This window comes from Urocitellus parryii, chromosome 3 (assembly GCF_045843805.1).
Source record: "Urocitellus parryii isolate mUroPar1 chromosome 3, mUroPar1.hap1, whole genome shotgun sequence".
In the NCBI taxonomy this organism is placed as follows: Eukaryota; Metazoa; Chordata; class Mammalia; order Rodentia; family Sciuridae; genus Urocitellus; species Urocitellus parryii.
In genome coordinates, this window is record NC_135533.1 from 178,314,014 (window position 1) to 178,337,604 (window position 23,591).

The following is a 23,591-nucleotide window of genomic DNA, read 5'->3' on the forward strand; positions in this document are numbered from 1 at the left end:
CTTTTCTGTTCCATGGAGGGTTACACAATCCCACTTGTTACTGCTGAGGGCCTGTCTCCCTCTCTTCTCCCTCTTTTGCAGAGGGTAGGCCAGTATTCTGACTGGAGCTATGCATTTCCCATTCCCTGAAGAGAGAGTCTGCTTGTCTAGCTAAATCATGCTGCAATTCTCTAATCATGTTTATTTGAGGTAGGCTAGTTACCCATGCCCTGAAAATTGTGCGCTAGCGTTCACTAAGGTGCAGAAACTATGATGACAGCTTGACACTTGAATGCCTTTTAGGTAAATAATAGTTATTATTGAGAGGCCACAGCAGCAGGTTTATTTATAGCTCCTGCCACCACATACTATCATTTAGGGGGGACTGGAAGGAAGCAGTTGAAGGGCTGCTTAGGGACCCAGGAGAACCAGGAAGACCTAGATTTACCAGAGATTGTTTGTGTCAATCTTGGAAGATAATTGGGCCAACACTGCGTGAGAACAGCATCTTTCAGCCCATTCCCTTTTCAGATACTTTAACACACAGTGAAAGCTTCAGCAAACAAGTCAACAGGTCTCAGATTTAATTGTCTCTTTCCCATGATCCCAGCTTGCATTTGGGTTTTCTGGTTTGTTCTTTGACCATCACGTGCAGATTCCTTTGAGGATTTCTCAGCCTGGTCTGTGCCACCTAGTAGACTCCAAGTGACTCCTGTTTTCCCATTTGCTGATAATTACTTGGTAGTTACACAACTTCTCTCTCCCTTCCCAACAAATAAACAAAGCAATAAATAAAGACCGATGTTCTTGTTGATCAGCTCTCCTTTCTTCAGAGAGACAAACTATTCCACTTTAGAAAGGTGGTTCTAACTTTCTTTGGCACTGCTGCATTTTCTTTGTGACTGGATGAAGTACAGATGTAGCTAATTCAGTCACAGTTTTAGTTGTCCCACAGTTAGATGGAATTATTAGCCATTCCTACAGAGTGTCAGCAACTGCAAATAGAAATGTGCCTTTGAAGGCAGCCAGCTCCAACTGGGAATTGGGAAATTAATAAGAATTTAGAATAATGGGCATGCTTGCAATGAACCCTTCATGGGTTCAGAAACTTAGTTCCTTTGGTAATTTGAATGAGCAGTTTTGCTAATAAAGTTTGTCTGTGTTTAGTGAACCTGCTGCATCTACTTGTCATTCACAAACAACTTGAATTATAACTTTCCCATCAAATTTTTCCCTTTCACTTAGCTTGCAGGCTGGTGGAACTGATTTTCTCCACTATGGGTAGGTGATGGAAGGATTTAAAAAAAAAAAAAAAAACAGGAACAATTTTTAGCACTAGCTAGAACAGGCTGGCCTTCTTCTCCACCAGGGATTCAGGTTGTTTTATACAAGTAACTTTGGATGAAATCCATGTGGTGCCACGTTTATTTTAAATGAAGATATTCTTCATAGAATTTCCTGATTACTATCAATGTCTACTGGTGGGCTCTTGACCTCTTCATCTAGTAAATTTCCGGCTGTCATGATCCCTACCCCTCTGAACACGGTAGATTTTTGCCTTTTGGAGGATGAGCTACGATCGTAATAATTCTTCACATTGTCACCTTTATTTGTGTGATCTTAACCTTTTCTGGGTCACTTTCCTTTCCCCAGTGGAAATACATGTCCCTCCATGAGATGCAAAGTGCTGCCCACTCACAAACACATCAGGAGCCCCTTTTGTGTTCTCTGCAGTTTCACAGCTGTTAGAGTGCTGTTCTCAGGGAAACTGCCATCAACAGGATTGATTTTTCCATTTGGCCCCTGGGATTTCAGTAGTGTGGCAACAGCCCAGCTCCAGGTGTTGAGGCACTGTGGTTGAAGAAGGAGTCTGTGATCTGAGAGGGCAGGTTGAGCAATCTGATGGACAGGATGGCTTTGGAGCAAGTGAAGTAGTACCGGGGAGAGCTCAAACCCCAAGTTTCCATTACTTCCTGGCTGGTCTGGGGTTAGAGGTGCTATTTGACATCTCTGAGATACTTTCTTCATCTTTCATTAGAGAATGATAACATGATGTACCTCACAAGGTTATCTTAAGAATTAAATGAGAGATGCATGAAAAGTCTTAGCTCAGTGCCTTCTACCAGGCTAATGTTTGGGGTTGTGTGTAGTTATCCTCACTGCTAATTTAGGTGGAAGGGAAAGCCATTTGCTTTTGTTGGAAAGGGTTCTATTTAGGTTTATTTATATATGGCTTAAGAAATTTCACCTGATATTTCTATATAGTTTATAAAAATCTGTTATATCCAAACTTTCAAGGTAGGTGACTGTTTTGTGAGCAGGTGGGCATGCAGGCATAGATGTGCAGAGTTGTAATTAGCACACATTTTAAGGGTTTGAAAAGTTCATTTTAATTTAATATTTTAAGGCTTTTCCTTTATATTGTTTTTAAATTCATTTTTATTATTTTCTTTGATTTTACTTATTTTTGGTGCTGGAGATTGAACCTAGAGCCTCATATATGCTAAGCGCCTGCTCTATGACACTGAGTACACCTTAACCCTGTATTAATTTTTATGTACTATTTCATCAAAAACCTTTTGTAGGAACAATGCATACTTATTTGTTTATGTACTTAACAAATACTTATGTAGCATTTACTTAGTTCCAGGCATTTTTAAGCCTATTGTAAATATTAATTCATTTATCATCCTTGTTACAACTTTATGAAATTGCCTGTATTATTATCCCCATTTTATATTGAGGCACAACGTGGGAGTAAATCTCAAAATTCAGTAGGTAGAGCATGAGCCAGATTCTAATCCAAGCAGGCTGATGTCAGTTTGTGCTTAGGGGTATCAGGACATTTGTATTTGGAATAATTGAAATTGGGATTGTTTAAATTCTTCAGTGTTTAGTCAATCTAGACTTTCTCGGTTAGCATACAGTCATTTTATTTAGTTCTTTAGGACTGTGGCAAGACCAGGATTTCCCTTTTGCCTGAGGCTATTGGGACTGAGAGATAGGGAAGCAGTTTAGGGAAGCCCTAGAAAGGAGGGAAGTGGTGTTCCGACTACCTCTTAAGAACCGGTGTCATTAAAAAAAAAAAAAAGAACTGGTGTCATAAATTAGGAGCCATGGAGTTGACTGAACTAAACTGCTTGATCAGTAAATGTGTATTAGACACTGATAGTGGGACCTTTGGCATTCTGAATTAGCTTCAGAGTATCCTTGCTTAGAGATTCAAGTTCTGTTTAGTATAAATAGAAGACCTATACACAGAGGCCAGGATTTTATCATTTATCTTCTTTTTTTTTCTTATGAAAAAGATATTCTTAATTTTAAAACTTCATGAACCACAATGATCCATATAAATTTAAGAGAGATTGTTTTGTGCTTCATAAAAACTTTGTACTTTGAAAGTTGCTTATGGACTTGTTTTCCCTTTATGGCCATTGTCCCTGATTCCTAATAGTGGCCCACTCTTAAAACACCAGCTGACCATGTGTTTAGTTTGAAAAACACCAGGAGCTTTCCCAGCTGTACCATCTCCCAATTTCCTTCCTATGTTACCGATGACTCCTTTTGGCTCTGTTGCTACTTCCTCCTATTTTCTGAAACCTCATAAAGCTGAAGGGCAACAGAACTCAGCTTTTAGTCAGAGCCTATCACTCCTCTGCTCAAAATGCTGCAATGACTCTTTGTCCAAAGTCTTTCTCTTCCCTGTCTCTTTCTGGACTGATCACCTACAACATGCATTTGCTAGGGCTGCTGTAACAAAGTACCACAAGATAAGTGGCTTAAATGACAAAATGTATTTATTGTCTCACAGTCTCAGAGACCAGAAGTTCCAAGTTAGGATGTCAGCTGGGCAACTCCCTCTGAGGGTCAGGGAAGGATCTGCCCCAGGTTTCTCTCTCAGCTTCTGCTAGTTCCCTGGCTGTGGCAGCCAAACTCTAATCTTCACATGGCATTCTCCCTGGGGGTATGACTCTCTCTGTGTTCAGATTTATCGTTTTGATAAGGATGAGAGTCTTATTGGATCAGATGCCCTCTCTTTTCCAGTATAACCTCAGCTTAACTAATTATATCATCAAGGGCCCTATTTCCAAATAAGGTCACATTCTGAGTCACGAGAGGTAAGAACTTCAACATATGAATTTGAAGCAGGAGGACACAATTCAGTTCTTTAAACCTACCCTTCTTGTCCTTGCTCACTATGGACAGCCATACCACCCTCTGCGCTGATCCTTGGACGCTTAGATGCTCTTACCTAAAGGCCTTTGCATTGTATTTCCTCTGTCTGAACACTGCCTACCCTCTCTGTCCACGTGGCTCATCACCTCCCTCTGGAAGCCAGTTCCCTAAGCTCCCCTCCTCTGAGCAACCTACCCCAACCAACCTATTGAAATTAATCCCTCTATTCCTTCCCAAACTCCCTTCTTTATCTTTTTTCTTTTTTTCTCACAATATTTATCATTTCCTTATATACTTCTTAATTTGCCTACTTATTAGTTCTGTTGTTTATTGTTTGTCTTGCCCCTACTTTTGATGCTAGTAGAAAATCACTTCGAGTCATGATTATTCCCTACTGTGACACTGGGGTATAAGCCCAAATGAGGGGCTGTTTGCCCTTTTTTTTCAACCCCTGATGTATTCCACACACTAAAACAGTACTCAAGACTTAATTGTAGCTTAAAAAAAAAAAAGTGGATTTCCAATTTCTCTTCACTGGTTTAACTTTAGAGATGCAGACTTTTAACACATTGGAGTAAGGTGGGCAGAAGGAGGATGAGTATATCTTAAACAACTTTACAGGGACTTGGCTTACCTATACCCTACACCTGGTGCTGGGATCTGATCCAGGAGGGGCTTCTCATACCTGCCTGCTGAGAGCACAAAGCATTTTCCATGTACAAAATGAAACCAGATCCTTCTGGCATGATAGACACAGGCCTCATTTGACTTGCTTTCATCCTCACTTGGTACCCGGTGACGTAGCCACTGAGCCTCCTAGAAGGAGCTGAGATTGAAGTTGAGAACCCAGGCATCAAGACTCGCAGTGATTTTCTACTAGCATCAAAAGTAAAAAGCTCCTAAAGTGACCGCAAAGTGCTTCAGGAGACATTTCTCTAGCTTCATTGGAGAGAATGAGGTTAAAACAGCCCTCAGATGTCACAACCAATTGTCTTAATAATCACATCAGGGCCTCTTATGGGCCCCTGGTAACCCATGACAGGAGAGATTCCCAGCAGAACCACCAAGCCAGCCAAGCTACTGTGCATTTCTTGGTCTCAAAACCCACCATTTAAGATTTAAGTGATCTATTTCTTATCAGCCTCTGTCCTCATGGGGCCTAATGAGGGCAAACATGCCTTCCCATTGTTTCTTACTCTGATTCCTAGAATAGGCACAGGTAGATGTTTGAGAAATGCTTCCTAAACTCTGGCTGAAGCTGTCTCAGAGTGCAGCCCGAATAATCTCACATAGGCTGCTTTGCCATCCAGCTTCCTGAGCTAGATAGCATTGGTGCTTGAACTCATGACTGACTTACAAAAATAAATGCTGAAACACTGATCTAAGCAGTTCTTCCCAGGGGAAGATTGGTGGATTGTAGAAGGGCTTGGAAGGGTTCATGAGACCCAGGTAGTGAAACATCTCAAAAAGTGCATCCAAAGTGAATGGGGCTTTTATCGAAGGACTGGCCAAACAGATGTGGGAAATGTGACATTGATTTTTTTTTTTCAGCCATGCTTATTGAGGGTGGCAACATTATCCACAACTGACCATAAAACAAGAGGGGAATCAGGAGGCATCAGTTAACTGAGGCAGCACATTTGATCCCTCAATGGACTGGTAATAAACTTATCTCGTTCCTTGTTTGGCAACCCATCATATGCTTCCTGAACAATGGCTCCTTTTGCTTTCTGGTCCTGACAGTGCTATTCACATGGATTTGTTTAGAAGAAAATGCCAGGTGCACCTGACTCCAGAGCTGTTTCCTTTTAATGGGGACGAATTCTTTTGCAGATGGAAATTTATCAGGGCTTGGATGATGTCTCAGCTCCAGGATCTTTCACTTTCCTTGGCAGGGACCTTACCATGTCCTGCAATCGTTGATGTTTTCAAAACTAATATATATAACCTAGTAGGTTCATTGTAGTGTCCCCTTCCATTCTGATTTCCCTTCTGCATGTGGCTTCAGGCAATTTTGGGGCACAGGTAAAAGGGAGAGTTGAATTGGGAATGCACTTGTTTAGGTTAGCTTGAACAGAATATATTGGTGTAGTTTGCAGTAATTTCTAAGTGTAGCCATTATTTGTTGTCCTGGTGTGCAGGAATGAATGGCTTGCTGGGTTACTCAGGCCACCCACTCTGACTCAGTGGGTGTTGGGACACTAAGGTGTAGGACTTGAGTTCTTGCCAATGGATGGGTAGCTCATCTGGTGCACTGCTCCAGAATCACATGAACGGATAAGAGAAGCAAGGTTTGAAACACAGCCAGAAGCTGTCTGTGATAAAATGTCATAAGGGGTGTATCAGGCAGTGGATGAATCAAGCCAGTAGGTTATTTTTCTGGGTTTTATGATGTTTGTGTTTCAAAGTCTTTTTTACTGATTTTTGTTATTTTTGTGAATTTTTCTCATCCTAAATGAATGTTCATCTTTAGTCCTAATTTATTTATATTTTCTTGCATAATTCTTTCATAATTCTTGAAAAGCATTAGGACTTTCAAAACATGGATCCTCCCTGCCTCTGCCTCGTTGATTCTCTTTAATTTGTTAAAATTTAACAAATCCTCTGAGGTCCAGTGGGTAAAAATGGCAGATAAAGTTTAATGTAATTTTGCAGTTAATATAAATAATTTTACTACCCTCTGCAACTTCTAAAAATATGTAAATACTAAACAATTAGTCTTTATCAAGTCTGTAAGAGAGAGAAAAAACTACACTAGCATTTCATTTTTAAAGGATAAGTGGAGTCAGACAATTTGAGTGGATTTTCACAGCCTCAAATTCTCTAAAATTACTCAGGGTCCCTATTTATCCCATCCTTCCAAAGGGGACTATCTTATTCCACCTAAAACATTTTTTTCTAATGATTTGTAGATATTATGAGAGGATTACTAATTTTTTTTCCTAAATGCACTTATTTTACATATTACAATGATACTTCAATTAAAAAATGAATGTTTTTATATAGCCAAAATATTATTCTGGTGCAAAAGTGGTCTGGTGAACTACTTAAGCATTTCTCCTTCAACTAGAGTTGACTGTACTAGTATAGGTCAAGGCATGTGCAGTTGTGTACAGAGGACAATTCTGTTTGGAAATAGCAGTCATCAACCTCCTGTGGTAAAGATTTCACAAGGTATCAATGGACACCTTTTAAAACTGCCTGTGTGTTGTGACAAATATAAGCTCACCCTTTTAATAAACTGCATCTCTATGAAAAATAGTGATTTCAAGAGCTGATGAAAGTGGTTAGAAAGAACTTACCAGCTCAAGTGTTAGCCAATTGTAGAATCTTTTTGAAACTTCTGCTTTGATCACAGATAAACCTGTAGCAAAAGCACTAGGTTCAGCTTGTTCCAGGACACTTTCAGGATAAAGCCTATAGGGACAATTAAAGAGAGCTTCTGCATCATGAAGGAGCATCTGCATTTCCTGTCCTCTGAGTCTAAGTGACTTCAGAGTGCACATCCCTGGGCTGATGTAGCCCTTGTCTCCGACCCTTAACTCCATTGTGTGTGTTTCCTCATTTTATGAAAGTTTGGATCCACATCTCTCATCATAGTTTTGGCTCTTACATGCATATTTTGTGGTCTTTATTTCTATTTTAAATAGGTCAGGTCTACACAGGAAGAAGAGTAATTAGCACTTCAGGTATATCAGAGCACATGGGCTGATAAAGTTAACCACTTAAGCCCTTAGGAGTCCACTGAATTATTGCTTAATACTTGGGCAATAGTTATTGAAAGGGATAATTCTGGCTTGAGATCAACAACTCCAAATACAGAGCATTTGAAGAGAGTCAAACATTATCCAACAATTCTGAACTAAGGTCTCTACATAAGGTTAAATTTTCTTGCCACCAAATTACTTGTCACTGCCTCTTCTGATTTAAATCTGTTGTGGATTCTCTATTCTAATAATATGGTTCGATTCTACACAACCCACTCCCCACTACTCCCTGCATTAAACAAGTAATTAGTTCTTGAGTTGAGCTTTAGATGAGATAGTTTCCTTATGTTTGGGGATCATATCCCATACAAACACACACTCAAAAAGTTATGTACACATACACACTTATATACAAACACACACTTTTCATTTGAGGTCTCAAAATTGGCTTCTGATAACAAGGGTTTGTCTCAGCATTCATTTCTAAATCACACTGCCAGAGCAAGCCATTTTTGTGATTCATAATCTTTGCCTCATATTCTTCCTTTACCATTTGAGACTGTGAAGCTCAGTTCCTCAGTGGTTCCCACTTAAGACCACCTATGACTTCCCTGTTTATTTTGAAAATTAAAAAAACAAACAAATAAATTTTGCCTTTTTCTTTTGGTACTGAGGATTGAACCAAGGGGTGCTTAGGCACTGAGTCACATCCCTGGCCTTTTTTATTTTTTGAGACAAGACAGGGCTGCAGCAAAATAACCCGGGGGTGACGAGCAACTTGTGTAGATTGATACAGCAGGAGTGGAAGCCGTTTATTGTAGGACAACAGAGGTATTTATACATTCCACACAGCTTATCTTAATTAACATAAACTAGATACAGCAGTCAACCAATAAGAAATCTCCACACTTAATTGGCGCTTGTTGGTGCTACCTCACAAACCACTCCCTCTGGCAAAATGCCAGGCGCCATCCTGACTTATTTACAGACTCTAACAAAATTGCTCAGAGCCTTGCCAAGTTGTTGAGGCTGGCTTTGACCTTGTCCTCCTCCTGCCTCTGCCTCCTGAGCCACCTCACCCAGCCATTTTTTGCCTTTTTAAAGGTATTGCTCACTCACTTTCTAATTTTATATCAAATATTTTAACATTTAAAATATTTTCTGAAGGGCTGGGAATATAGCTCAGTAGCCTCACATGCACAAGGCCTTGGGGTTCAATCATCAGCACCACAAAAAAAAAAATCTGAGATAAAGAAGTATGAAAAGTCTGGCATGGAAAATATGTAAAAGAAATTACTTGAAATCACTTGGTAACGAACAGAAGAATAAATAAAGACAGACGACACATCTTTTGTTGTTTGGCTTCCCTGTCGGAGAATATATGTGTACCTTAAAACATAATGCCATGATTTCTGTTTAAATTAATTGAAGTGTTTTTCATCTTTGTGGTTCCAAAATGAGGCTTTTTATTTTCTGCACAGGAAATAAAACAGCCTAACTAAAACAGGAGGCCAATTTTTCTTGGACATTAAATAAAAACGAATTCTGACATGTTCAATGGTGAATATAGTGTATGTTCCAACTTAGAAAATATTTAACCTTATTCCAACATTGGATTTCTAGAACACTTGACAACATAATTTATGAAAAGTTGAGTGGAGCCTGTGAGAAGTTCATTTAGTAATGGTTGTTTTGTTTACCTGAACCATGCTTGCTTTGAAAATGATGAAGCCTAGCTAGTCTATGTTTAAAGAGAAATGGACCATTTAAAATGATCTGAAATATCGTTTATTTCACTGTCTTTTCCAAAAACATGTATTCCCACAAGAGTGAGAGGAATTAAGAAGGACTTACTTTGTTTTGATTTTTTGACAAAATATATCATTGATTAAAATAAAAGAGATACTTTGTTTTTCATTACAAAGACTGGAAACCCCAGTCATTCCCATGGATATATTTTGGGCTAGGTTGGTACTATACAAATGTATGCCACCTTGCATCAGGTCTAGCCTCTGACATGTAAGAGCTTATAGCTTCCAAATTTATGACATTCCCACAGAACTCTAACACAGGGGTGGTTTCAGCAAATGCTAGGGTGCAATAACAGACAGTTCAGCTGACAAAGAGGAAAGAAAACCAGAGGTGATCATGATAAGCAACAAAAGAAAGGATCTGAATGGGATATGGTGTGGTTTGGGCAATAGAACAATATAAAGATGGAGATGAAGGCCATAGTCAGAATATGGAGAAGGTTGTATGCTCACCTGAAGAGTTTAGATATTATTTTCAGACCCTGACATTGAGTGCTAGGATGAAGGAAAATTTGTAGAGATATCAGAGACTTTGTGGAGATATCGCAGAATGTTAAAAGTCAGGGAGGACCCATAAACATTCAATCTATTGTTTTACAGATATGGACCTAAATTTGTCACTAAATTATATGTGTATACATTTAAAATATTTATGAATACTCTTGTCCCCCATAAGATATTTTGGCTGATGCAGTAGGTCAGTTAGACATACATGGCAGTGATTACAGAAGTGAGGCTCATTATCTGTGCATCCACAGTACTTATTATGAATTCAAGGCTTGGGAAAAGTAACACCATGAGTAAAGAACATGGTCAAGAACAGCAGATGTCCATTTTTAAATAACAGTTTTCATATGAAATTCTTCTTGACCATATGCAGCTTCCCTTAGTCTTAGATGATCCAATGATGTAAATATCAAATGCTTATCTCAGATGGTATAATTTGAAAAATGTTTAAGGCCTTCATGTTGGGGAAATGGGTTTTATTGAGCAGTGCTGCAACTGCCAACAGTATTGGCAACATTTCTTTGAGAAAAGGCAGTGCCTACTATATTTAGCTATCATAAGATGTCTGCATATATTTGCTTATACATGTGTGTGTATGTATACAAAATAAATACATGAATTTAGATAATGAACCCCACTTCTAAAATCTTTTACCCTCCCCACACATATACTTGTGTGTATGTGTATGTAAAAAATTTTCTATTCTACCTCCTGCAAAAAGGTAGTAGATCAACCACCAAGAGGCTTTCCTGCTTCAAATGTTACAAGGACAATATTTTGGTATTTTGTGAAAAACAAGCCTTCAAAACAAAGTGTAGTTGGCATAATCCTTGTCTTGATGTGGTGTTGACATCAAGAGGCCAGGTTATAGTTTGGAGGCATCATGCTTCCTTTGGCACAAAGATACCTGTCCCACCATCTTTGTCTGTCTGTCTATCTCTGTCCTTCCCCCCCCACACACACACACAGCAAAATTCATCCTGCAGGAGAGAGGCAGCTGTCCACTAGCTGATGCTCAAGCCATGCAGTTTGCACTTTGCAAAGCTCAGGTGGGTTCCATCCCTAAGAGGCCAGCAGCCTGTCATCTGAATGGTGGCTCCTGGAGTTCTGCAGTACTCTGCGAGAGCAGAACTCATTTAAAATCGTCTCCACAAGATTCTCAATAACAGAAAACAACACCAGCACACATTGGATCTATAGGTTTGTGTACTCTTCTGGAGATCTACAATTTCTGTCTGTCATTCCTGACCTCTCCATTAGACCACAAGGTTTAAGGTCTGTTTCCAAATCTACACTGGGATGCTGCATTGGAATGCTTCTGCCTGAATTGATTCAGTGACTCCTTCCACTTACTGCCTGGAATTTGTAGTTTGTAGTTAGGTCTAATATGGAAAATATCATTGTTTCATTCTAGAGCCAAACTCATTCTTTAGGCACCTCAGTCTGCTTTTCTCTCTAATCTTTTTTTTTTGGGGGGGGGGGCGGGGTACCAGGGACTGAACTTAGGGGCACTTGGCCACTGAGCCACATCCCCTCCCATTTTTTGTATTTTATTTAGAGACAGGGTCTCACTGAATTGTTCAGGGCCTTGCTAAGTCTGGCTTTGAACTTGCCATCTTCCTGTCTTACCCTCCTGAGCTGCTGGGATTATAGGCATGTGTCCTTCTCTAATCTTGAGACCAGACAAAACATTTCCCTCTGTGTGCTTTTTTCTATAGCCTCTCTTGTTCTTAATGTCTCATTTTACTCATTTCTTTCCAACTCAAGCAGTTACTATTCTCCATAGCACTACTAATTAGAGTTTGACAAGAAATATGGAAACACAGAGGCACACATGGGTTGTAACTGGTACAAAGATAGAAGGCATATTAACTACCTGAAAATATTAGGGAAAAGAGATTATCATAAAACCACAAAAAGCAAAAAAATTTTTAAATGTCTCATTTATGCCATAGATTCAGGGAAACAGGTAGTATCCACTCTATACCAGACTTCCTTCACCACCTTGAATGGCAGATAACGTTGTATGCTCAGTGACCTTGTAAGTAAGAAGCAAGTCTAGCTTCAAGAATGTTGTGCTTCCACTATATCTGAAAATAAAGATGCTTAGATGATGTTTTAGTCAACTTTTGTGTCGCTGTGACCAAAAGACACAACAGAAACAACTTAAAGGAGGAAAAGTTTTATTTTGGCTCTTGAATTCAAAGGTGTCAGTCCCTGGATGGCTAACTCCATAGCTTTGGGCCTGAGACAGAACATCATGGCACAAGAGCTTGACAGAAGGAAACAGCTCAGGACATGGCAACGAGGAAGCAGAGAGAAAGAGTGTTCCACTCATCAGGGGAAAAAAATATCTACCTCAAAGTCATGCCCCTGGTGACCTACCTCCTTCAGCCACATCTTACTTATTTATAGTTGTGAACCAGTTAATCCATATTATCTGAACTTTCTTGCATTGTGAGTTTTTTGGGGGACACCTCATATCTAAATCATAACAGATAGAAAGAGAACTACCATGGAAAATGCCATGTACTTCCATGTATTCCTCATGGAGACCACATGTTAGATAGACCTCCATGTAAGTGAGGGATAGATGGTCACTCCTTCTTAGAAACCTGAGAGAGGAGTTTCATTTGTTCAAGATCACGCAACCACAAAGGGGAGAGCCAAAATTTGAATCCAGACAGTATGATTCTAAAGCAGTACCTTGTATCCTCGGGCAGTATCTGGCTTGTGACCTATTTTTTTGAACAAATGAGCCAAGAAGAAGAGTTCATAAATGGTTGAAAAGAATAGAAAGAAAACATGGCAATATTTGTTTTCATACGTTTGGCATATTTTCTGTGGCTGCTTTCATGGTACAATGAGAGTTGACCATTTGAGACCAAAAGACCCTCAAAGCCTAAAATATTTATTCTCTTGGCCTTGTACAGAAGAATTTGCTAACCTCTCTTCTAAATTCTACATTCTGAATGCATTAGCCATACAAGGTCATGTTAGGCTTCTATTCAGTACTCTTAGAACTCCCAGCTTAGTTGTGTGAGCTTTAAAATGAAAATAACAAGCATCTGGAAGCCTTCAGATGGTAGTGGCACAGATGTGAAATTTCAGAAGCAGCTCAATACAGCCATAAAATAAATCTTGCATAGTATTGTGGGAAAGCAAGATAAATGTTTTACTTACACCATTGCTAGTTCTGTCATTCATTTGGAAAAAAGGATCCCCATTGACAAGAAAATGGAGGTTGTTTATGGGCTACATCGCCAATATATTCAGCTAATTGTGTTCATTTGTATTCATCAGGTTATTTTCCAAAATAGATAAAAAGTAGAACATTAGCTGGAAAGTTATGAATAAAGACATTAATGGTTCAGCTAGTCATGCCCATGAGAGAGGCCAAAGGAGCCCAGCTGTGAATAAAGAATCACATTAAAGACACCTGCTGTGTTCCGAGTATGGTGATGGGCAATAACTCATTTTCTCAACCAGGGCTTAGAGGTGGAGTCACCACTGCAAGTCTTGCAGCTAGTAAATGATAAAGGTCTTTGAACTGATCCCAACTTGGATCTTTTTATATTAAAAAAATGAAAAAGACATTTATTATTGCAATTTGTAAACTAACCTGGAATTCCTCATCCAGTTGGACAATGGATTCTTTTCCCCAATATCATCTATTATCTGACTGTGTCTGTTAGTTATTTAAAAGTAGGACTGTAGTTGAGGAAGTAACTAATATTATCGCCGATTCATATCTTACAAAAATTGTTGGAGATGTCAATCAGAAAGAATGTGTTTCCATCATTTGAAGGCTTTGATTAATTTATTTCCAGCTTGTATAAAAGTTGGAGAGATGACTTGATTTCTAAGGATGTGACTAATTTTTATGTGTGCTTTGTGTTTATCTTAATTTCACAGTTGCTGAGCATAAACATAGATGTTTAATAAAGTCTAAATAAGCAGTGGATCATTTCACGTTACTCAGAATTAGGGAGCTCAATAGCCATATTCAAAGAGTGGAAAAAGAGGCTTGCTCCTGTACTGTCTTGAAACATTGTAGTTTTAAACAGTTTTTAACAAAAGTCAAAGGAAAATATGCATAACCTCTCCTTGGTTACATGATACCTAAAATCTGTGCCTTCTTTTGCCTTACATTTTTTTTTAATTTGAAATGCCTGTCTTTTATATTAAGAGAAGGCCAACAACCATTGCTGTACCTTTATGTAATGGAAACATGTATTTACTTCTACCCAAGAATGAAGAGATTATTTGCACTTAGAACACTACAAACTTTGCAAAAATCAAGTGCAATATGAAAATTTATATGTGCATTTGTACCTCTTCCAAAAGTCTCAACTCCTAGGGGGCATGTAATTTGGCACAATGCTTTTGTACTTGAGAAAGCAATTTTGCAATATGTGCCAGAGCTTTAGAAATGTTCTTACCCTCTGAACCAAAACTTTTATCTTCTAGGAATTTGCTTTAAAACAAATGTGAAAGCCGGGTGCAGTGGTGCATGACTATAATACCAGCCTCAAGAGGCTGAGGCAAGAGCATCACTTGAGTTCAAAACCAGCCTCAGCAACTTAGTGAGGCCCTAAGCAACTTAGCAAGACCCTGTCTCTCAATAAAAATATAGAAAAAAGGGCTATGGATATTGCTCAGTGGTTATACACTCCTGGGTTCCAACCCTGGTACCAATAAGTAAATAAATAAATCAAATTTAAAAGATGTTCATCATTATAATAGGCATAATGTGAAAAGTTTTTAAAATAACCTGAACAAATAAGTATAAGAAAATGGTTAACAAACTATACCAGGCCCAAACTTAGACTATTTTGTTGTAAGTAACATATGTGAAAAGTGTGTACCTGTGATCATGGACAAACTTGTATTAACTGAAAATGAAGAATATGCATTTTTTAAAATATGGTAATATCAATATAAAATATTCACATATACCTCTATGATAACACAATTCAAAATTTATGACGTTTTTCTCCTTATGCATATTCCCCATTAAGCCACACAAATTTGGGGACAGAAATTGTGTTTTAATCACCAGTGTACTCTCCCTGGTATACATAATATATTTCAAACTTAAAAAAAAATTTTAAAGCAAAAAAAAGACACAGTTTGGGTATCACATAACCAAGGATACTATATGTATATTTTTCCTGTAAATTTTAATCACAACTATCTAAAACAATGATGCCTTAGATAATCTGTAATTTTCTTTTGAATAAATAATAAAGGTGAAAAAAATAGTTGCCTTTATATAATTATCATTTTTTGCATTTTATTCTTCAATGAGTAATTTATTACTTGTATGATCAAGGCAGATAATTTGTAAAGTAAAAGGAAGTTTACAATTTACATATTATAAAAAAGAAATGGCAATTTTTCTTTTTACCAGAGCTGCTGGTAGCTTTAATGTACAGTGTCGAAATGGGTCTTTGTAATTTGGCTCTAGTTTAAATAACCCTTTCTTAATGGACCAGCCTACAAGAGCATATCTGTGCTTGGCTTCCTTTCTACCACATGGTGTTCTTTTACAGAATAGAAGTCTTCAACAATGCAATGCTGATTCATTATTAACTCTGATTTGGGGCACTGAGCCTTGAAGTAATGATTGTGTGGGGACTGATTCTATGATTGCTACCCACTTTCAGTTTTCTTTTCATCAAAGGATCTCATCTTCATTTGCAAATATTTCTTTTTCCCAGAAACATCTCCCACAATGCCCTTGCAGGTAAATACATCTCTGCTTGAAATATTAAATCAATACATCAAATTAATTGCAACGAGTTGAGACATGACACCAAAAGAGAGTACATGACACGCAGCCCCAGTCAGAGGTGCTTATGCTGAACTGCTTTTAGAACCTTTGAACTATACAGTGGAGATGATTGCTGCTGTATCTGGGTTGGAATTTATTTTTAGCAAGAGAATACCAGAGAGGAATTAGGACTATAGTGTTTTGTTTTCTTTTTTTTTTTTTTTAAGAAAAATACACGGTCAAATGGAAGGCACCTGCATGATCAGCAAACAGAACACACCTTACAGGTTTATTTACTTCAATCAATAGATTGCAAATGCTCATGTAACTTGAATATGTCATCCCTATTTGGTTGCCAAGAAGATAATCTTTTTCCTGGTTTCATTTCCCTAACTATATCCTTCACTCAGAATCTGTAGCTGAAAATCTGTCAATGGCTCATCAAAAGGGTATTTGATATAGAAAGATTTGAGTTGTGAAAAAACCAAAGGTCCAGTGTAACAGCAGTTTCAGTTACCATTTGCATGCATTACGAAGGTCTGGGCCTTAATTTCTCTATCCAATTCATCTTATGTCTCAGTTGTCCAGGTTGCTGTGGAATTTAGAAAAGATCTAAAGTTGCCTGTAGGGTGCTGTTGTGAAACTTAGAAGAAGGACATACATTGGGCAGATCAATTAGAAAAAGACTCCTCTTTGTATAGGGTATAAGGTCAGTCATCAGCTTCTTATCACCCCTATGCCTGGGGTCCCTTGTGTGATGCACAAATCCGCAACCCTGGATGGCAGCCCTGGATAAAGTGTGTGTGAGAGAGAATTGTATGAAGCATTTGAGAGGCAGGCCACACGTGTTTCAGAAGATAGTCCTTGACTACTGCAGAGCAAACCATTCAGTCTGATGCCAAATCCAGAAAGCATGACATTCAATTTGGATATGTTGCTGATATCTGACCTATAAACGACAGTTTTCTATGATCCAACCTACATAGTTTCCCTATCAATATTGCCTTGGCAATTTTCTGATGTTTTAATTTTGAAAACTGTTTATCTCTTATCCTCATAACTCATGCCTTGATATCCCTTTCCTTTATGAACACCAAGCTGGTATCTTAAGTGGCTGCCATCTCTGACACTAACTTGTGATGTTGTTGAAAACAGCTTTGATTTGATATTATTGTTACTGTCAGCACACTGAATAGGTGCCAATTTCAGGACACAGCAGTCAGTGAAGGATCTTTTATCAGTAGAAAGTTTGTAGCAGAAGAATCACCAGCATTGTTCATAAAATAATCCTAGGAAAATGAAAATGACTATCAATTACTGGACAAATATTTCACAAGATATACATTTTTATAGATATAAAGCTTACAATGAACTTTAAGCTTCATGGCTCTGTTGCTTTGTTTATTATTGCATTGAGAGAGGAAGGGAAGGAGGTAGTGAGGGAGAAGACTATTCATTCATAGAAGAATGGATAAAGTGTTTTGTATCTATAGTTAAGTAGTTAAAATGAAACAAGTGAATATATAGTTATCAATGAGAACTAAAAAAAAAAATTTACTGGCAGAGGGGAGCATACATTAGAATGATGCATAAAGAATTACACAATTTATGGAAAATTTTCAAACACATAGAACATTTATATATACAATAAATATGATGAAAATATAAAAATAAAGATGAGTGGGATGAAGCCTCACTCCTGTGTTTGATATGTCTCTGGAGCACACATATGCATCTAGGGAGAGATGAGAGAGGCCCACACTGGAAGAGGGATGTCAATGGCATCTTAATATCATCATATTAGGAACAAATATGAAAACATGTTAATATTTGCTAAATCTGAATGATAAATTTCTAGATGTTGCTCACATTACCCTAACCCTATTTGAGAATGAAAGTGTGGCAACCATCATATGTGAAGGCCCATTTTACCTGGAAAAGATTAATATTCTTAAATAAATGGATTTTTTTTAAACACACAATCAAATGCTAATCATTTTAATGCCCTTATACCATCGCAAGTATTTCAGATTTACAGAGCTATGGTAATCTAACATGCTGGCCAAAAGTTATGCAAGTTGTAATGAGTTGCCATTACCGTCATCATCATCATCATCATCATTATTTTTTTGCTGGGCATGGGACCCAGGGCTTCATACATGCCAGGCAAGTATTTTACAACTGAGCCATATCCCCAGCCATAAAAGAGTTGACTTTTTTAACAATTAATTTTAGGAAAACAGTCAGTATGGAAACCAGGAACCTGAGTGGGCACAGATTTTATTATGCTCACTTGTAAAATATATACTGCACATTCATTTGATAAAACATCCCAATAGGATTTTACAGTTAGAGATACTTAAAAAATAAAAGTCAGTGAATAAATGATAGTTTAATGTGCCCAGACAGAGAACTGGGGTAGAGGAAGGCAGCAAACAGCTTGATGGCATAGTCCCAGACCTCCTGACAATATGTGGATTTTTAAATAGTTCATAAATGGCTCCACATATTTTTACTTCTATCAATTTACTGCACTGATTACATATATGAACTCCAACCCCCAGAACCAGAGGAAAAAAAAAATAAAAAGACTTAAGATATTGTCCTCCCACTACTGCTAGATCTGCTGATATCAAATGACCTTAACAACTTAATCAAGTTATATAATTTCCAGCCAAAGTTCATCAAGAGAAAAACCCCAGAAATGTACTTTATGATGTAAACATGTTAAGAAACAGCATCATCCCACACTCTGTTTTTTTTTCCCCTGTTTTACACTGGACTACAATATTAGAGACAGGGAAGTTAGGTAATTGGTTCCCTTGCCCTTGTTAAGTCTCTCCTGGCATTGTTATTTGTCTACAATTGGAAAGCAAGATGTATGTGTTCAGCACATGGTTATTAAATCACAAAAGAGAGTTATTATTCTATACAAATAAGAAATTTTCCGAAAGGGGTACAAGTATCTGCCAAAACAAAGACTTGTCATGATCTCTACTTCATGTTTGATCCCTTTCTTTTCAGTTTGTGTTGTCATTGTGTAGTCTGCTATTTTCTCAGCCTAGAGAGAGGGGGAAATTGCACCATTTAATATATGTGCAGCATTGGCACATAGAGGAGAGAGCTGTCATGTTCTAGGTCTGTTCAGAAAGCAGAAGCATGGCCCGTGGATGAACATTACGATGGAAAACATTTAGTTTCTACGTGAGCTTAATTGTTTTAGTCAGTTTTTTTTTTCCTTTGTGACCAAAAGAACTGACAAGAACAATGCAGAGGTGGAGTTTACTTTGTCTTATGGTTTCAGAGGTCTCAGTCCATGGTCAATCAACTCCATTGCTCTGGGCCCAAGATGAGGCAGAATATCAAAGCAGAAGGGCATGGTAGAGAAAAACAGCTCAGAACATGACAAACAGGAAACAGAGAGCTCTGCTCATCAGGGATAAAAATGTACCCCTTAGTCATGTCCCCAGTGACATACGTCCTCTAGCCACACCCTACCTGCCTACAGTTCCCACCCAGGTAATCCAGATTGGTGGATTAATCCACTGATTACATTAAGACTCTCATAACCCAATCATTTCAAATAAGAATTTTTTTTCATTGTTTAACACATGAACTTTAGGGGAATACCTCATGTCTAAACTCTAAACCATAAAAATAATTCTGTCTAGTGGTGAAAGATGCTCAAAACTCAGTGAGCTTCTTGTTACTAAGAGAATTTACAGTAAGATGGCAGATAGGCATAATTAAGTAGAAAGGGGGTGACCCCGAGGGGCAGAAACAGGAGACTTCTAAGATCTCTTGAAAAATCTAAGAAATAATATCTCCATGCTTTTTAAATGGACTCCTCCAAACGAGCCCTAAATTCTGGAGATTTTTATTTCTTAATGTACTACAAGCCTAATTGCTAAATTTCTCATTATAAAATTATAGAATATATGGTAAATTACATAGGGGATCCAATGATGAAGTTCAGTGATAATAATCTTAACATCATATATCTTAACATCCCTTCTCTTTTTGGTTTGCTTTGCTATTCTGTGTAATAAAAAATCCAGGCATTTTCCCATCCGTTAGATCTGCCACATCCAGGCATGTCCCCTCAAGGTCACAAGATGATAGCCACAGACCTGGATACCACAATACTCCAAGGCAGTGATGAGTGGTCAGAAAAGGTAGAAGGGCACTGTGTCCTGGATAGTAAGAGCATTTATCTTCTCATACCTCTTAGTAGAAATGAAAAGACCTCACTAGATATATGCAAACTGACTTACCCCATGGCTCCCTGGATAGAACCTGGTCACATAATAGCAAAAAGAAAGTTAGTTTTCACAACTGTAGCTACTTTATGATTACAATGATATAAAATATAGGTTGGAAAGTGTTTAAAAGACATATTATTATTATTATTAGCAGAGGAAAGTAAAAATGGTGGGAGTGAGAGATCTATCTATCTATCTATCTATCTATCTATCTATCTATCTATCTATCTGCTTTCCTAATTCTTTATATTGGTTGGAAATTAAAGTGTGAATTTATAATAAAAATAAGTTCATATGAACTCCAAGTAACTAAACTTTTTGTTGGGAAGACTCATTGATTTGTGTAGTAACTCATCTGATTTCTCATCTCCCATGCGCATGCATACTTGAGTAAAGGACTGCAGCTGAGCCGGTACCTATAGGGTCATTCTTTCAACTAGATCATGCACACTGTCTTCAGGAAAGCCTTCTCCAGTCTGTGGACTCAAATCAAGATTCTATTGATTTATTCAAAATCTATAAGGCAAACCATATTTAAGCATGAAATACACTTAGTATTGACCTGTAAAAATTGGTTTCATAATCTCCTTCTTGATTCTCTTCTACTTCCTCTGCCAGTCTTTCTCAGTCTCATTTGATGGCTTCTCCTGAGTTTTCCAACCTATAACCACTGGAGTCCCTTGGAGTCAGTATTCCGACTTCATCTTTGTTCTGTTTGTACTCATTCCATATATTATTTAACTCCTGCTAACTCTAAATCTATCTTGTGGGCTTAACTCTCACCATTAAACTCAGACTCACTTATTCATCTGCCTACTTTATCTCTCCTCTTGGATACTTAGCAAGTTTCTTTAACAACATATCCAAGACCAAACTCTTGAAATCTCCCAAACTTGAAGGCTTATTTTTAAAAATTTCATAAATGTACCTCTACCCCTCTAGCATTTAAGGTAAAAAACAGACATCATCCTTACATTTTTTTAAATCTCTCCCACTGCGGTCAAAGCCATACTCAAATCTCTTCCACATTTTTCCCTAAAATATCTCATATTTACCACTTTTCACCACATTCACTGCTACCACCCTAGTCCAACATCATCACATTTTTAATAATGAACTATTATGATAACTTCTAACTGAGCATCCCAGGCCAGCCCTTGCTCTTCTGGAGTTCGTTCTCAACATAACAGCTGGAGTGGCCCTTTCATGCTAGAAGCAGAGCTTTCTCCTTGACTCAGAACACTCAGAGACCTTTTCAAGACTTCCTATGTTTGAATGATCTAGAGGTGCCTCCCACATGAACTCTGTGACCTCACCTCCACTGGAGTTCCTTTTGACCACTGGGTTCCAGTCACACTCCTTTCCTGGCTATTCCACAAACATGTCACATATGATTTCACTTCAGTGCTGTTGTACTTGATCTCCTCTCTGCTTGAGAATCCTTCCTTTCTGTCTATAGGGGTCACCCCATCACTTCCCTGGGCTCTCCCCTCACGTGTTAGTTTATCAGAAAAGATTTTCCCGATTACACTCTTTTGTGATAGTAATTTAGAAATCTCCAGGAATCATTCCTAATTCTTCTTGCTCTACATTGCTTTCATAGCATGTCACCATATGATTTTTCTTTCTTCACTTTCATAGCACTTGACACAATGCCTGGCACATACATGTTTGATAAATATTTACTGAGTGAATAATAAATACGTCTGTAGATTTAGATTACAGTGCAAATGGTTCCTAATTCAAAAACCTTTGTGTACTTTTTGACTGATCTGAATGTCTACTCCCGGAGAGAAAATTACTGAAACAACAATTTGGAAAAAAAAATAAAGTTACGATTTATTGAGCATTGCCTTTAGATTATTTTATGTGCAAGAATAACCACCCCCTATTTTATAGGATGAGGATACTAAAGTTCAGAAAAGGTACATAGTTTGCCAACATCTCATAGCTTAAAAGGGTCAAGTTCATAACCCACTTGAATCAAACTGTGAAATATGATGTATTAAGAACTATGTAATGTTTTGAACGACCAACAATAAAAAAAAAAAAAGGGTCAACATCTGCCTGTGGCCCAAACTACATACTAGAGGATGTCATACAAACCCTTTACTCACACAGTGAAAGAAATTTGACACATTCCATGCTGTTTTAAGATATTTCTTCTGCTGGATTCTAATATTCAAGCTGCTGTTTGTTTGTTTTTGTCGGTCTGTAATTTACCTTTCTCTACTCCTTCCCTCCTTCCTTCTTTCCTACCTACCTGCCTCCCTTTTTACATATCTGCTTTCTTTCCTATTTTCTCCCTTCTTAGCTCCCTTCCTTTTCTTTTATTCATAAGATTAAAACTGTATGCAATATTTTTATATCATTGATTACAGTTGTCAGATGATAGTCACTGTTGACACATACCTCGGTGTCCATAATTTATTGAGTCCCAGCAGGTCTGAGATGGAAAAGATGTTGGAAATCATGTGATTCAACTCCCTCTCTTTAGACATAAGATAAGTAAGACCCAGAGAGAGAAGGTGACTTGAGCCTGATTGCACAGCTCATTATTTGTTGAACTGGAATCCTATTCTAAGAATTTCTAATGTGGATCACCATTTTTCCAAAACAGAAAATATCCACCAGATGGACTATGTTTCATATTTAAGGCTCCTCATTACTTTGGTCTAAAAGGTACTCAACATAAAATCGCATCATCAACAGAAATGAACTTTCTCATGAGAAGATAGTCTTCCATGTTGCAAGTGAGATTGCTTCCACGACACCAACATCACTCAGGTGCACAGATACACTCCTTTAGGAAAAACATGTGTGCCTCAGATAATGTGCATTTAGGAAAAAGATGTATCTGTACACACATAATGTGTTTGATGATAAGATATACAACAAGGGGGATCCTTTCCACATAGATTCCCCAATTATGTATTTATATGTTCATGTTATGTGGGCTTAGGTATGAAAGGCTAAAAAATCATATATAACTAAAATATTGAAATATCATTAAGAATTTTAATATTCAAGGTATATAAAAACAGGCTATAATGTTAGAGAATAATGGGAGGAGACACCACTTTGATGAGATAATTAGGAAAGGACTATCTAAGCAGTGGACATTTAATTTGAGGCCTGAAGTATGAAAATCAGAGAAAAAGAACTATGTGGGCTGGGCACAAGTCTGGAGACTGGCCATCCAGTCTGGGAAGAACATTCTCAGGTTAAGATACCAGGTGAGGAGTAAGAAAAAATTTTAGGATATTACAGAGCATGATGGAGGGAGTTTGGATCTCATTCTAAATGCAATGGAAAACCTTTAAAGAATCTAAACAGGAAAGTGGTAGACATAGTTTTCTTTATAGAGATTATT

General features: G+C 37.8%; 1 protein-coding gene across 1 annotated transcript in view; it reads left to right on the plus strand.

Moving 5' to 3' along the window:
• Nucleotides 1–23,591, plus strand: part of Kcnh8 (potassium voltage-gated channel subfamily H member 8) — a 334,315-nt gene that overhangs the window by 75,934 nt on the left and 234,790 nt on the right. The window lies entirely within an intron of this gene.